The sequence below is a fragment of the Neofelis nebulosa genome, chromosome 9 (assembly GCF_028018385.1).
Source record: "Neofelis nebulosa isolate mNeoNeb1 chromosome 9, mNeoNeb1.pri, whole genome shotgun sequence".
In the NCBI taxonomy this organism is placed as follows: Eukaryota; Metazoa; Chordata; class Mammalia; order Carnivora; family Felidae; genus Neofelis; species Neofelis nebulosa.
The window spans coordinates 610,315-622,721 of record NC_080790.1 but is presented as its reverse complement, the minus strand read 5'-3'; the positions used below and the strand labels follow the sequence as shown (position 1 = coordinate 622,721).

Below are 12,407 nucleotides of genomic sequence, written 5' to 3'. Positions count from 1 at the left end.
TACTTTGCTAGCTTCAAGAAAGTTTCTACCGATAATCCCTTTGCTTATCGACCTCAGGGTTTACGCCTGAGTCTTGCTGCAGACCCAAGAGCCACAAAGTTGTTGTGGGAAGGTAATGAGGTTGTCACGGGCAGACGGGCAGAGGAAACAGGACGTTTTTGGAGGTGGGAGGGTAGGGAAACGTTCTCCCAGAGTTTCTGAGTTCTCTGGGCAGATGCGGTGCAGGCATAGGACGTGGTCAACAATTCCGGTTTCCCCGTGAAGGGCTCGGGACAGGGCTGGGGACGCAGGGGAAGATCAGGGCGAGGTTGGAGACAAAACAGATGATGATGTGTTGGGGCACCATTGTCCAGTCACATTGCATGCGGTTGGCTCTGTGTACTTGCACGCACACCACATGCACATGCTCTCACACGTGCCTGCACACATGTGCACACACACACGTGCACACACACATACAGGACCACACTCGCAAGTCTCACATACCTGCACACACACAGTCACACCCCTCCCTGAACATTCACACATACATACACACATACATACACGCACACTCACATGTGCACATCACACACTCACATGGAGGACCACACTCACAGTCTCACACATATGTGAGTCACAGATGTGCAAACACACACAATTCACACAAATGCCTACACATGTATGCACACTCACATGAACACACCCACTCAGTCTCACACACGCACACACATTCACATGTGCACACACTCATATACACCCATTCACACATAGCCTCACACTTAACCTGCACACACACCTTCACACACATGCCTACACATATGTACACTCACACATACACACACTCACATGCATGCACACATACACACGCACATGCACACACACACATGACTAGTCTCACACACGCCTGCGCACACCATCACATGTGCAACACTCTCACACACTTACACATGTGCACATGCATGCACACATATTCACATTCTCTGATGTGAGTTGTAGACACAGCAATAAACAATAAAGACACAATTCTTGCTCATTGTTGGTGTATTCAGCACAGAAAGGGACAGGGAAAAGTAAGGACACATTTCACAACCATTAGAGGCTGTGGGAAGAACTTGTCACTCGGGCTTTGGGGACTAGGGGGGAAGTTTCCAGAAGGAAAATCTCAACTACTTGAAATTCAATCTTGAGTTGGCTGTCGAGGGCAAAGGCGTGCAGTGAACCAGCAACAGAAGTTCGGCAGGGGGTGCCTGAGTGGCTCAGTTGGTTGGGCATCCGACTTCGGCTCAGGTCATGATCTCACGGTTCGCGGGTTCGAGCCCCGCATCGGACTCTGTTCTGACAGCTCAGAGCCGGCAGCCTGTTTCAGATTCTGTGTCTCCCTCTCTCTGCCCCTTCCCTGTTCACGCTCTGTCTCTGTCCCAAAAATAAATAAACATTAAAAAAAAAAAAGTTCAGCAGGTGGAGAGCCTATGGGTCGGGACAAGGGAAAGTTGGCAGGGGAGAGCCTCAGGTGACAAAGGAAAGGGAAAGTGAATGTCATCACAAAGTACCGGGATCATATGTCTTTTTTCCTTCAGCTTTGGCTTCACACACAGGTGTTGTGTATGTTAACACAGTCTGATGATATGGACAACACAACACAAAGAACAAAGCTTCTGACTTCCTGTCTTCTCTTCCTCTTCCTCATAACTGACATGGGGACACCAGGGCACGTTCACTACACTGTGTTTGCACACCCAGCATAGCCCATGAAGTCTGGGGTGTGCAAATAGTTTCTGTAAAATGCCCAATACTAATATTGTGGGGTTTATGGGCCATATATGAAGTATCTGTCACATTATCCTTTTCGATTGAATTAAAAATGTTTACCACCTTTGAAAGCGTAAGAAGGTGCATCCAGGAAACTATAAAGTGCCCGTGATGGTCCTGCCTCCCATGTTGATGTCCTTGGAGGAACCCCATGGCCCATCGTGGGTGGGACTTGTGGCTTGCTTCCAACCTGGAGGATACGGCAGAGGTGACAAGCCATCGATCGCTCCAGTGAGCACTCCATGTTACAGGACACCTCCGCAGGGTCTCTCCCTCTTGCCTTGGCCATGAAGAAATACCCATGATATGACCTGCCTGTGGAGGTCTCGGCGTGTTCAGGACGCAGACAGCCAGAGAACGAGGGCCCGTGGTTCCCAGCAGCAAGACTGGATTCCACCTACACCTGCGTCACTTGGAGATGGTCCCCCCGGTGAGCCCGCGGATGAGGACGCAGCCAGGCCGACCCCCTGGGAGAAGCCTGCGAGATCCCAAGCGCCTAATCCCGGACTCCAGCAGAAACCGTGGCCATAAATGTGGGTGTCTGTGTGTGGGGTCAGTGGTGAGGCGTCAGAAGGCAATGAGGATGAATCATTCTCAACTTGAAGGCCGTGCAGACACGGCCACGGCTGGAACTGGCCGGGAGCTGTTGTTTGCAGACAACACGGTGCCGAGTCAGGACCTGACACCAAGGATCCTAAATGTCATACAAGGTACATTCGCTCGTGTACATGAAGCACAGTGTGAACGGTTACTATAAAATCATACAAGCGTTTCAAGTAAGCTTACGATAAACAACAAGAGACAGAGATATAGAGGGAACCAAAAAACATGGAAAGTTTGGAAGACCTTTAGAACACCTCATAAAGACGGAGATGGAGAAGGCCTCCTCCGGAGAGGAGTTTCCGAGCCAGGTACAAAACGCGTCCCGCTTTAGGAAGCCGGCGCCCGAAGTTGCTGTTTCCTTAACGTGACCGCGTGCACGTCCTCTGCCATGGTCTTCTGTGTAAACCGACAAAAGACAAATATGGTAGCAAGTCCTTTAAAGTAGATACATTATTTAATTAATCTGAAAAGGAGAAAATCTGTTTGAAAATCTCAGCGACAAGCGTTGCAAGTTTTGCAACGGCTCTGATTCCCACACCGCAACACTGGCGGTGTGTTACCCTCATTGTTGGCTTTCGTGCCACACACATCCTGAGACCCCACGTAGACAGTGCACATTGAAGGGTTTCAGTGCTTGCCGAAGAGTCTTCTCTGCTGGCGATTAAAGTCAGTTGTGTCAGAGAAACCGGACGAAAGGCGTGCGTTGTGGGGCGTTGCTAGGGCTCCCGCAGGGCACCGTGCCTGTGCACGGACAAGGTGCCGGGGCTGTGTGGCCCCAGGGAACATCCCATGGAAGCCACAGAACTTTGCATGGAAGCTTTGGGGACCCGGAGCACGGGAGGGCAGTGCCGGAGGGACTGAGGCAGGACTACAGAATCCAAAGGACAGCGGGATGTCGGGATCTGCAGGAGATGTGCAGAGCGGGGGCCATGGCTGTGTCTCCATGTTGTGAATGGCCGGGGACCAGGCGCCGTCCTGCCTCATCAGAGGGATCATGGACCCCTCGGTCCCTGAGAAGTCCCGACATGGGTCGCTCGGTGGAGCCCTTGAGGGGAGGTAAGACTGGGTCACTGGGCGGCTGACACTGTGTCTGTAGGGGTGCATCTGACTCACATGTGGCTGTAGGTATTCTGGTCCTGGCTTCTCAGGGGACCTCTGAACACACGAGCGACTTTCATTTCTGTTTCTTCCTTTCTATTAAGGAAAGCAGCACTTCACCGCGTAGACCTTGTCTGTCTTATCCTCGGTCGGCACTGCCTGCTCTCTGTCCCCAGGGGCCTGTGGGCCGTGAGGCAGGGCACAGGGGTGTCATCGTCCAGTGAGCGCTGGCTGGCACATGCCAGGTCATAATGATGGGTCTGTGATGCTGCAGGAGAGTATAGGCGGGTACAAGAAATCTTTGTCTGGGTGATGGTGTTGAAGACACAGCCTCACCAAGTGGCAAACTTGAGGACGAAGGGAAGTCTGGGCGCTCCTGGGCCTTTGGGGGACAGGTGACATAAGCGGTGAGTCCGCACGTGGTCGGCCCACACAGATCTCCACCTGCAGGCACGTTTTCATCTACTGAGATGCAAACCAAGGTGCTTTTGGTCAGTCTCTCTGCCAGTCGCTTAATGAAGACACGGCGTCACCCTTGAAAACGACCTAAAGAACATTAACGTGTGCAGGACAGGAAACTAGTTTTCTCCTGCTTCTTTATAATGCAGTAGGAACGGAAACACATTCTCGGGTCTGCAAGCAGAATTGGAGGGAATGAGGCAGCCAGTCCGTGATTGAGCCAGTCCTCGTCATGGCTTCTTGATGATTCCAACGGTTTCTGGTGACCGAGACGCGGGATCACAGTCTGAGAAGATAATCACAGGCGGTCTGGAGACAGCCCCCGAGCCAGCAGCAGCGTCAGAGGGGCGGTCCTAGCGCCGGCCCCCCAGCGTCCCAGGCGATGCTTATGGTCTTTCCCGGGGCGACCAGTCCCCTGGGAGCCAGGACGTACCCCACAGTCTGCTGCCGAACTTTCAGACTTCGGTTGTTAAAGCACCTGCTAGCGGCCACGGTTACTCCAGTGTTTCAAGAGTAACCCCTTCTAAGGATCAGAAATCCAAAACAGGTTTTCTGAGTGCACAGACTCCGTTCGTTGCACTGAAAGATTCTGACACATTGTGAAAGCCACCTTTCCTCCTAAAGTATAAAAATCATGGTGTGTTTCCTGCGGCCCTTCACACCAAGACGCTACGTGGGGGAAATTACCGGAGTTAAATCAGGCTCTCTGGACCACAGACCTCCTCCTTCCACAGGTTAGATTAATACGCATGGGTGTGCAGACGTACATCCACTCCGAACTTGTAGGTGACGGCCAGATACTAGCTTTGTGGGTCCATTCGTTTTACTGAGCGAGATTTGAGGGTCTTGATTAAGATTCACTTAAATCAACTGACTAGAAGCAGAAGACACCAGCATGCTTACGACTTAAGAGCTTATCAGGCAAATCTTTTAACGGAAGCAATCTGCTAAGCAGAACCCACACACAGATGGATGCTTACACACTCGAGAACACCGGACATTTTCACGTGGTAGGCACTGACCACCCTCCAAGAAAAGGCTCTAAAGAAACATTTAGAACATCAGAGACAAAGGGATGGTGCAGTTGTGTTTGCTTTCTCAAAGGAAATAGGGCTGGACTTGCTCGCCCTGGCCGTAGAAGCTACAGAAGAAATACATCTTCAGACATAACACAACTGAAACACATCAAGACTTACTAAACATGATCTGAAAAGATTACTTGAGCCAAATATTTACAAAGTTGCCACTTGCAAGCATTTATACCTCTGGGTTCTGATGCAACTTACTGAGGACTGTTGCCGGCTCCTGGTCTGTTTTACCTCTCAAAGCTCTGAATGTTGTCCCAAAGTACAAAGCTACTAAGATACATACAAGGTTATTGAATCAAATAATCACTGAATCTCTTTTACAAGAAGCCCTAAAAGTTGTAGGATTTCTTCCCTAACTTCTCTTCCAGCTGTTGGTTCAGCCAGGAATGTGAGCCTCCAGGTGTGTGGGACCCAACAGCCTCCTGCTCCTGGCGGAGACGGTTTTCCTTGCCCCACGACACCACTTGTAACTGCCATCTGTAAGCCCATCCCGCCTCGGGGAGCGGCCAGTCATCGACAAAAACCTAGTTCATCTGATCGCTTCACATTATTTCGAGACACACAGCATTTCCACCTCCCATGATAAAGTGTTCATAACAAGGATGTGAAATATCAAAAATGCTATAATTTCTTTTATTTATTTATTTATTAAATTTTTTTTTTTCAACATTTATTTATTTTTGGGACAGAGAGAGACAGAGCATGAACGGGGGAGGGGCAGAGAGAGAGGGAGACACAGAATCGGAAACAGGCTCCAGGCTCCGAGCCGTCGGCCCAGAGCCCGACGCGGGGCTCGAACCCACGGACCGCGAGATCGTGACCTGGCTGAAGTCGGACGCCCGACCGACTGCGCCACCCAGGCGCCCCAAAAATGCTATAATTTCTAGCTGATGCCTGAGATGGTTGCCCAATGCTCTGTGCTGAGTGCTCTTCAGAGTGTTTTTATCTGTGTCTCTATTTAGCTATTTTGCTGAAAGCTTCACTGATCAGTGTTGGGTGCCAGGATCTCCCGACTTTTCCATTTCCACATGTGAGTCGATGGAGGGGACCTGGTACTATCCATTTCTGGCCACAGTGTCACTTATTGTATTGATCCCAATTAAAATCCCATAAATCCTTTAGCTGAAATATGATCTAACCCACTCTTCCTCACTCTGTACGTGTGTGTTTCCAATGCAAATGTAGGTTTGACATTTCTGTTATTTCATTTCATCCGTTTTGCCCCCTTGATCTCATCTCTGCAGTGGTCATGAGCCAGGACTATCACTTGACATAGACTAGGCTTCTTGGCTTTGTGTTTCCCGAAAACTGGATAAACGTACTGTTCATGTCCTAACATAAAACTGTTCACAAAAGTGAGTGAACAGGATTAGCAAGACTCTCCAAGGAAAACCCTAATTCTGCACCGGGGCTTCCGGGGACAGCTGTCCGGGCTGCACCGGGGTCTCTGGGGACAGTCGTCCAAGCTGCATGGGGATCTCCGGGGACAGCTGTCCAAGCACATGAAAATCAGCCAAACTACATTACCATTTGGCCCAGGTGGAAAAAAAGTAGACCTGTCAGGAGGGAGATGTATCAAAAAGGTACATCAACTCTTGGAGGTCTGTGATTTGGAGCGCTTTAACTACACCCATCTCTGGCTGTGAAAAACCAGGCGGGTTATACAGGGAAACACATGGCCCAGCAACACACAGGGCATGTGTCACAACAGTAAACCCGGTGAGGTTTATGCTAACTCGGTCCAAGTCAAGAGTCTTCAAATAATATGAAAATGTCACGTGGAAGCACAGGAATTGAGACCAGCTGCATGTGTAACATCTGGGAGAACTACCTGGGGACCAGCTGAATGTCACACAGAGTGACCAACGACCCTGGAGGCAAACAGGAGGACTGCGGTGTCCCTAGGAAAATGTGCCAGGCACAGGTGCACTGAAAAAAACTGTTCTTGTATCTTATATGCAGAAAGCTTGTAGGGTTCCCTATTTTTACCTTCATTTAGTTGAATGCTTCATTCCACAAATAAACTGAGTCCCGAGGCACTTCATTTCCAGAACCAAGGATCCACAGGAGAACCACATCGTTCTCTGAGGCTCCTTCAGTGAGTCCAAAGGTTGGAGTCCCTACTGCCAGCGCCCGGGACCAGTTACCAGGGGAAGTGATGTCCACAGGTGATCTGTTGGAAAAGTGAGACACGGTAACTCTTGAACGTGGGGTTTATGTTAGGATGAGACTTCCCTCAACGACTATAATAACTATATAACCCAATGACTATATAATAATTATAATTATAATAACTACAAATACTCATTTACCAGAGCGTAATAAATATTGTAAACGTTACAGAAAATAAAAGAAAATAAAGGATGCGTTAAAGCTTGGGGTTTGAGCCTGGGGTTGGGAGAGGTCTCGAAGTGAAGCCAGGACCAGACCCACAGAGAGGAGGGGGAGGGCCGGTGGCACCCGGGAGCCTGAGCCAGTGCCCTGCTCCTCTGGGGCCGAGGGACCGAGGAACCGAGGGACCGAGGGGAAAGCGTGTGCAGTCAGACAACTTAGAATCTAGACGTCATTTTTCTTGACAGAAGGGAGGAACAGCTAAAGATTTGGGCTTTGTGCCTTGGATAGGAAGAGGACTGGAATCCCCTGGGTGGGGGATGGTGAGGCCACAGTGAGGACACCTCGTTTGTGGCCAAGCCACACCCACACGGATGTTAAAGATCACAGATATACCTGAACGTGACCAATAACCTAACCTACAGGAGGTATTTCCGAGAGGCCCATACGTTTTCCACTTCTGAAAGTAGGGGGAAGTGCCGAGTTCATCCTCATCAAAATCCAGCCATCCTGGATTCGCAGAGGCACGTGTTCTAGGTGGCATGTGCGGGTGGCTCAGGCGAGTCTCCCTGCAGGAAGTGGCCCTTCTGCCCCGGCAGACCCGGGCCCGGCCACCCGCTCCGAGCTGGGAGGCTGCGCCCAGGGAAACGTGCAGCGAGGGCAGCGTCTGGAGCCGGGCTCCGGTGGGCCCTGCCCTCGGCTCCCGGAGGCCTCTCTGTCCTGGCCGGGCCGGCCCTGGCCCCAGGCGCGCGGAGCTGGACCCGGTCCCTCCGGGGGCGGTTGCCGGCTCGTCTCCGCAATGACGGCGGGTCCCTGCTCCTCCGCCTGCCTCCGGGGGGGCCCCCGGCATCCTCCCCAGAGGCCGGGGGGGGGGGGGCCTCACGCCACCACCCCTCTTACTTCCTCCTAGGCCCCGACCCGGACGCAGCTTCCGTGAGGCCAGGCCTCTCCCGGCCCCTCTGCTGCGGGCGTGTGACGGGCACGCACTGACCGTTCTTGGGGACGTTCCGTGAAACTACCTCCTGCTCTTTCTGAAAGCCCACATGGGTCCCATCCAAGGCCTCCTTCCGTCAAATCTCAACACACGGCCGGCCCTTGTGACATGCCGAGCGTCTCCCGGATTCTTGCGTGGAAGTCCTAACACCTGTGCCCCAGGTGTCGGGTCTGCAAGAGCTAATTAAGATTGTGGCGTCAGGAGGTGGGCCCTGCGTGACCTCGCATTTGCTCCATTCCGGGTAATTTGCAAAAGGAGCGCTTCTCTGCCACGTGACTGTGGAGTCGGGACCGCTCTCACTGCGGCCTGTTGCGGGTGTGCTCAGCCGGGACCGATGGAAGAGGGGGAGGAGGAGGAGGAGGGGGGGGGTGGAAGAGGAGGGGGGGTAGGAAGGGGAGGGGGAGGGGGGAGTAAGGGGAGGGGGAGGAGGAAGGGGAGGGGGAGAAGTAAGGGGAGGGAGTGGGGGAGGGGGAGGGGGAGGGGGAGGAGGAGGCGGGCGAGGAAGGCTGTGTTCAGCGGAAGCAGCTCCTGGAGGCCCCGCCCTGCCACGTGCCCGCCCAGGTCTGGCTCCAGCCTCTCGGAAAGCACAAGCGCGAGTCCTGTTCCCAGTTCGCTGGCCCCGCGAACCCCAAGCAGCCTCAGTCCCGGTGCGAGAAGTGTCGCTGAGAGGTAGCGAAGAAGCGGGTTCCATGCCTGGTGTCGGGCCCTCGTGGACGTTTCGTCCGGGGGGTGCCCGAAGGCGACATGAATCTTGTGCTGGAAAAACAGCCAACGCCTCTCCGAGTGTGGACCGGCCTGGTTGCAGAGGCGCAGGGCTGACGGCTTCGTTTGCACTCGGCCGACCGTCTCAGGGGGATCAATGCCCCAGCACAGGCCCTGCTCGCGGTGTTGCGGGAGCACGTTATCCTTCTGAGTCCTCGTGGGGCTTTCTTCAAGGGCACTTATACAGGGAGCTCCTTAACTTCAGCCAGCACAGGAGGAGGGCGCACTGATCCCATACACCGACTTCTGGCCCCAAACACTGCACACTTGTCTGTGGGTCACCTGTGAAACCGAGGCTGCGTGTCTGAGCTGGACTCTGTAGCCGTCCAGGGCTGCGGAGGTGAAGTCGTAGGGGGTGAAAATGAGGCTTCGAGGCAGAGGAACAGATGTGCCTCTGCTGCTCCCTGTCCCCGGCGCCACCCACAGGGCAGACACGCCACCTGGACCGGATGTGGCACGGCCCAGAAGGGGGCCTGGGGTCTGACGCTGGAGTCCGGACTTGGAAAACAGAGAGCCCAGGGCCGACCGCATTGGGTGTGCAAGGATGTGGTTGTGTCCTCGGATTCCTTTGCATGGATCTCTTGGCGAAGTGACGTCAGCTTTGAAAATCAGGGGTGCAGGGGGAGGAGGCAGGAGGGAGGGAAAAGGAAGAGGGGAAGGAGGAGGTGTAGGAGGAGCAAAGTTAGGAGGGAGGGAGCCCGAATCTGAGGGGACATGGGGGCTGCGAGGGTGTGGGGAGGAGGGGGGCGGGAGGGAGGAAGACCCTGCCGCTCCCCTAGTCCCAGAGCTTGCCCAGCAGGAGTAAGACTGGCAATGGGATTCCAAGTTGGGAGGCCTGGGCTTAAATCCTAGTCACTGTGCCCGTCAGTTGTGGGGCGACAAAAGACACAGAACTGGTTGAACTTCCCGCCAGGTGCCTGTACTAGTGTCTCAGTGTCCACGTCTGTCTGCATCCATCCAGCCACCTAATCAGCCTCGATCATCTGTTATCTATCATCTATCTGTCATCTCTTACCTGTCAATCATCTGTCATCTGTCATCTCTCATCTATCTATCCTCTATCGATCATCTGTCTGTCATCTCTCAATCATCTGTCAGGGACTTCGGGTTGTACCTGTAGGAGGCACAATTTCTCCATGGTCAGTAAAAATGTCAGGGAAACATACATGACTCCACTTTGCAGGGCTGAGCAGAACCACTGCCTTTATTATATATCTTGTCCTGTAATACTTTGCGTGTGAACATTTTGTTTCCCCATAAGGACTGTGACTCTTGAGGTACGAATCGGGCTTTCTTTGCCTCATTTCTCTGACAGGCACCAGCGTGCATATGTGGCTTTTGGTTGAAGGGTCTTTTAAAATATATCTGAAGTTTATTTGCAGGAAAAGGATCTGCAAGCACCAAGCCCCAGAAGATCCCTCACCCCCACAAAGACTAGTTTTGAATGTCAGAAGATATTTTCCTTCACAGATAACAAAACCATTGCCATGTATTTTCACTTTGCCTAAGTAACCTAAACACCCTCAACCCCAATGCCAAGAAGGACACTTACCAGTCGCTGTTTCGATAGAAGCGGAACAAGTAGGTAACTACATATATGACGAGGACCTCGTGCTGCACTGCGCGACGAGAATGCAGGTTCCGGCTCCTGTCACGGTCCGTGATGACTCAGCTCTCTCCACAGTTCCAGTTAATGACCAGCTAATAAAATGGCTGCAATCTTGCCTGAGAAATATGTTGCCAACTGATTCATGTTTTTATACCTACAAAGATAAATGTCATGCTGTACTAATGGAAAGAAAGATTACTCATATTTATGAGATTTTTTTTTCCAGGAAAAAAGAACTTTTCAAAATGCTTTCAAGAACCATGTTGAATTCACTATATTTTTTCATAAGTAGAAATCATGGCCCAAAGTAGACATCCACTGATTGCATCGCGTATTTTCCATGAAATACTGCTAGTTTCACAGGACAAAAGAAGGTCCAGAGCCTGTTTTGAAATATGCATCCTCCATAGTTAGAGATAAATTGAAAGGTTAATCATACTGGTTTTTCATGAAGAATTGTTACAATAATGTTCTGGGTGGTTTCAGGGAAAATAATTCCACTATTGTTGAAATCTATGCACTTCAGCATTGTATGAGTATTTCTTAGAACAAGTTAAAACAAACTCTAAGCTCTGAGAAAAACTGAGGAATTTTATGCCCAGACTCCTGAAATCCATACTCATATGGCACACTTCAGTGACAGTGAGCACTTCTAATGTTTTGTGAAAATACTAACAGAATAAATGTTCACCGTATTTTCATTGTAAGTTGTAAAAGATATTTTTACCAAATCATTATATTCCTTACAAAATTTAAAAAAAACCCTCTCATCATTAGGTTTAAAAGAAAGCCACTTGGCAGTGTCTACTGAGTAATCCTTTATTTCTTTCACATTTTCCCTTGTGCAAAGATGCCGTAGAATCCTGTTACGGGACAACTTGGAAGGTATTTTCAGATGACCGAATATTTCATGTTTCTCTAGAGGAGGTAGAACAGTGTTATTACCCCCCGTCCAGACAACACTTTGGAAAGGCTTACTACCCTGCAAACAAGGACGACAGAAGAGGACGTCACCCAGCAGGGGTTTTCAGGAACACGGGACAGGCCATCGACACAGAGCAAGCCAGCGAGCTAATGGAGACGGGGTGCAAGCAGATTAGAATTTCATCAAGAAATACGATCCTTGAGCTCCGTGCACGGCAGCTCGTGTGTTAGGTACCTGAGTGTGAATATACCCAAATGTGTTACCTGAGTGTGAATATACCCAAACCGTGCTGCACGCACGAGGGGTGAGGGGGCGGCAGAAGGCTTGTGGTCAGCCGGGTGGGTGGTGCTACAGCGTCGGGAAGATGACGTCAGCGGTCAGTGGGTGGGTGGCGCCGTGGCCTCAGGAAGGTGACGTCAGCGGTCAGCGGGTGGGTGGCGCCGTGGCCTCAGGAAGGTGATGTCAGCGGTCAGCGGGTGGGTGGTGCCGTGGCCTCAGGATGGTGACCTCAGCGGTCAGCGGGTAGGCAGCGCTACAGGGTCGGGAAGGTGACTTCAGCTGTCACCGGGTGGGCCTCGGGAAGGTAACGTCATTGGTCAGCGGTGGGTGGCGCCCTGGCCCCGGGAAGGTGACGTCGGCGGTCAGCGGGCAGGCGGTGCTACAGCGTCGGGAAGGTGACGTCAGCGGTCAGCCGGATGGGTGGGCGGTGCTACAGCATCCGGGAGGGGACGTCAGTGGTCAGCGGGT

At 51.9% G+C, this 12,407-nt stretch overlaps 2 long non-coding RNA genes across 2 annotated transcripts; one reads left to right on the top strand and one right to left on the bottom strand.

Moving 5' to 3' along the window:
- Nucleotides 1-5,940: 5,940 nt before the first annotated feature.
- On the bottom strand, nucleotides 5,941-12,324 carry LOC131484275 (uncharacterized). The gene is made up of 3 exons (XR_009248127.1): nucleotides 11,924-12,324; nucleotides 10,679-10,889; nucleotides 5,941-7,212 (listed from the first exon to the last, which is right to left on the bottom strand). It is a non-coding gene; the product is annotated as an uncharacterized LOC131484275 (long non-coding RNA).
- LOC131484274 (uncharacterized) lies at nucleotides 8,508-10,859 on the top strand. The gene is made up of 2 exons (XR_009248126.1): nucleotides 8,508-8,605; nucleotides 10,442-10,859. It is a non-coding gene; the product is annotated as an uncharacterized LOC131484274 (long non-coding RNA).
- Nucleotides 12,325-12,407: the final 83 nt, after the last annotated feature.